Source organism: Camelina sativa, chromosome 9 (assembly GCF_030686135.1).
Source record: "Camelina sativa cultivar CO46 ecotype springtype chromosome 9, ASM3068613v1".
NCBI lineage: Eukaryota > Viridiplantae > Streptophyta > Magnoliopsida > Brassicales > Brassicaceae > Camelina > Camelina sativa.
The window spans coordinates 9,635,826-9,640,215 of NC_141888.1; the positions used below are offsets into that span (position 1 = coordinate 9,635,826).

Here is a 4,390-nt window from a genome sequence, read left to right on the forward strand (position 1 = left end):
ACAGCAAGGAATCTCTCAATCTCTTCCCAAAAGCTCAAAAACACTCTCTCTTTTGTTTCTCTCTCAAAAACGGCGACTAACCCCAAATAACATGACCCTAGGTCGTTTTCTACCTCTAAAAATTCGATTTAGGGATTCCCTAAACCAACCACGCAAACCGGGCAATTAAAATTGAACCGACCAAACCGGCCACAACTGGTGTCGATCGACACTCCGCCTGTGGTGTCGATCGACACCCTTACCAAAATACCAAAAATTGGTTTGCGGGTGTTACATAAAGACTCCTTTTTTTATTGAAATTGTACAAAACTAAATAAAATTAAAACTGAACTAAATGATAATGATAAATGGCATGAAATACACTCCAATAAACTATTGGAATACAAAGAGTAAGAAGATATATTCTCTCAATATACAGATTTTTTTTATTGTATATACAATATATATAAATCAAATAAATCACAAAAATTTTCCTTTATTTTCTTGATTTATTTTGCAAAGATCGAACTCTTTTACCCAATATATATTCCTATATGGAAGTTTATATGACATAATATAAATGGAGTGGTAACTCTTGGAAAAAGGTCCCAGAAGTCTTTTCAATCTTCTTTGATTTTGAAAATACATTAAAAATCATGTAAAAAAACGAAAAAATATGGAAAAGCCGGCTATCGGAATCGAACCGATGACCATCGCATTACAAATGCGATGCTCTAACCTCTGAGCTAAGCGGGCTCAAATAAAATTGAGCATGCATACAAATTCACTAAACTACTAGATCATATCAATTAACTATTCTATATAATATTTTATAATATTTTTCCTTATCTATTTAGAATTAATCATATTCTATATATTCTAGAACAGAATATAGCTCAAATAAATAGTGACTATAATTAAATAAATAAAGCATAACCTTACCTTAATTAATAGAATATAGCAGTATATTGACTTTCAAATTTTAATTTCATTAGTTTCTAAATAAGAAAATCTTAATTAGATCAGAAATCTTTTTTTCTATCTATTCTATCTATTTCTATCTATTATCTATATAGTATAGAATTATTAGAATTTTAAATTTACGAAGTAGACTTCTCATTTTTTTCCATTGTACATTGTACAATTCTAAGTTTCAATAATAACTTTCTTTTCATGAAAGTAAAAAAAAAAAAAAAAAAGAATCGACCGTTCGACTATTTCTTAAAATTTAAGACAACGATGAGAAAAGGAAGAACATATATATGTTATGTAATATATAACCATATTGAATTGCAAATACAAAAATGATAGAATCTTTGTTGATTAGACTAAATTAATATGAATGGGGCTCAAAAAAATGAAAGAAGATAACAAAGACATAAAATAAGTATCTATAATGTAATGAATCCCAAGGTTTCGGCATAAGAAAAAACGGAAAGACAGCATAGCATAATGAGATCCTAAAAAGGGGGATATGGCGGAATTGGTAGACGCTACGGACTTAATTGGATTGAGCCTTGGTATGGAAACCTACTAAGTGATAACTTTCAAATTCAGAGAAACCCTGGAATTAACAATGGGCAATCCTTAGCCAAATCCTGGTTTACGCGAACAAACCGGAGTTTCCAAAGCGAGAAAAAAGGGATAGGTGCAGAGACTCAATGGAAGCTGTTCTAACAAATGGAGTTCACTACCTTGTGTTGATAAAGGAATCCTTCGATCGAAACTTCAAATAAAAAAAGATGAAGGAGAAAAACCTATGTTGTATAAAATTAGGTAACACAAAACAATCTCAAAAATGACGACCTGAATCTCGATTTCTATTTTTTTATAAACAAAATCGAAATGTTGTGAATTAATTTGAAGTTTAATAAATAATATTTATTGATCAAACGATTCAATTCATAGTCTGATAGATCCTTGATGGAACTTATTAATCGGATGAGAATAAAGATAGAGTCCCATTTTACATGTCAATACTGACAACAATGAAATTTATAGTAAGATGAAAATCCGTTGACTTTTAAAATCGTGAGGGTTCAAGTCCCTCTATCCCCAGCTCTACTCCCCGAAAAGGTTGACACCTTACTTTTTTTTCGTTATTATTTATTTGAATTAGATAGAATCTATATCATTTTTCATTTTAAAACTTAGAAAGTCTTCTTTTATTTTGAAGATCCAAGAAATTCCCGGTCCAAAACTTTTTGAATTTACTACTTTTGAGTTTCTTTTCCTTGACATAGACCTAAGTCATATATTAAAATGATACTGATACTTCAGTAGATGATACTTCGGTAATGGTAGACCTAGCTTAACAGCAGGGGACTCTAAATCCTTGTGTCATATGATAATGATCCTTCAGTTACTAATGGTAGACATAGCTTAATTGCAAAAGACTGTAAATCCTTATGTCACCTTTCGTAAAATGATAATGATTCTTCGGTAATGGTGAACATAGCTTAATTGCAAAGGACTGTAAATCCTTATGTCACCTTTCGTAAAATGATAATGATTCTTTGGTAATAGTAGACATAGCTTAATTGCAAAGGACTGTAAATCCTTATGTCACCATTATTAAAATGATAATGATTCTTAGCTAATGGTAGACATAGCTTAACAGCGGGGGACTTTAAATCCTTGTGTCACCATTCGTAAAATGATAATGATTCTTTGGTAATGGTAGACATAGCTTAATTGCGAGGGACTGTAAATCTTTATGTCACGATTATTAAAATGTCTATCATCACTAAACAATAACTCTCCCACATTAATCTGTCACTTTATGTATGTCTACTACCATGTTAAATAAATCTGTCATTTTAGTCTATTTCTCCCCGTAAGTCTACTAGAAAAACAAAACACTGCCACCATTGCAATAGATTTGTCGGTTATCTCTATAGGCCATCCTAAATAAATCTAGAGTTAATTAAAAAAAAGGTATTTGTCTTAGCAATGTATTCAGATTTAGGCACTTTCGAGTTTTCTTACGAAAACAGGTATTTTGGTGTTGTGTAAAAGTCAGTTTTACCCTTTATTTGGTGACGTCATTTTCTTCTTCGTTTCCAGTCCAAGCTCGAAGCTTTCTTCTTCTGTGTGATGTGTTTTATTTTTTGGATCAAATGTTATAAACAATATTTGGGTTCTTCATTTACTATCTATTAGGGTTTAGTTTTCTTCCTTTTTTCTCCTTTAATTTTTTTTCAATTGTCTATTAAACATTTATTGTTTTGAATTCATCTTTTTTTTTTTCTGGATTTTGACGTTTTCTCCATGAGAAAATTTAGCATCCTTAAGGTAGTTAGATAATTGTATTTGGGTTCTCCAATTATGAACTAGTAGGGTTTAGTTTTTTTTCGGGATCTGGGGCATTAGAGAAGCCGTTCTAAAGAAATGTCAACCACCGGCCACTAGCAGTTACGGCACCACCGCTAATTCCAGACCCAAACACAGCCACTTCTCAGACAACTCCACGAGCCACCGCTGCTGTCGTGATCAACTCCCCCTCTTGCCACCGTCATGTCTAAAAACCCTTCAATCAGCGAAGGGCAAAAGAGTCAGAAACAACTTATATTTTTGATACTGTTTGGTTTTACTGTACAAAGTGCCCAAATCCGAAACTCCTTGCCAAATAATGCCTATTCCGACAATATTCCCATAAATCTATCATTATTGGATGAAAATCTACCACTAAAAACTACCAACCATTTAAATTTACCTACGATTTTTTCTCTGTCATCACTAAAGTTTAATCTATCAATAAAATCTATCAACTATATCATACAAGTGATTTATATCAAACGATTTGTAAGCTATTTGATTAAACTTTCGTGTGATTTATATCAAAGTTATATTTTCTCGACGAAATGACAAAATAAAGTAGCCACGGCCAAATGGCTTTAGACTAGCTCAAAAACACATGAGGTTAAGGGTTCGATACCTCTATGCCCCCACTAATATTTTATGCTGGGTCCGCCCCTGATATTGGTCAAAATTTTCCACTAACTTTTTTAAACACTTTACGTATTCCTATGATTGTATACATATTGCAATGCCATTGCAAGGGAATTCACATGTGCTATGTGATGATGATAACTTAGCATCTACATATCTTGATATATTATTACTTATATGCCTCAGGATCTGATTATCCTAACTAAAAATTACTTTTATCTATTATATAGTGGTGGTCCAAACAAAATTTTGATCCTGTGATGATCATATATCGAACAAAAGTGTGATTTTAGTAGTCTTTTTCATATTTCGTAATGAACCTCAATGTGGAAGAGTGCTTTGTCTTTGTAAGTGGATAGCCACGAGAAAGTTACGCTCGCAATTAAAAAACGTTTAGTCTTTTAAAATTTTTAGGTTAAATTTACCTTTTCGAAAGAGTTATAATTAGAGTTCGAAAATA

The 4,390-nt window shown here is 31.9% G+C and overlaps 1 non-coding gene across 1 annotated transcript; it reads right to left on the reverse strand.

Moving 5' to 3' along the window:
* Nucleotides 1-662: 662 nt before the first annotated feature.
* TRNAT-UGU (transfer RNA threonine (anticodon UGU)) lies at nt 663-735 on the reverse strand. Its single transcript has one exon. It is a non-coding gene; the product is annotated as a tRNA-Thr (tRNA).
* Between the last annotated feature and the right edge of the window lie 3,655 nt (nt 736-4,390).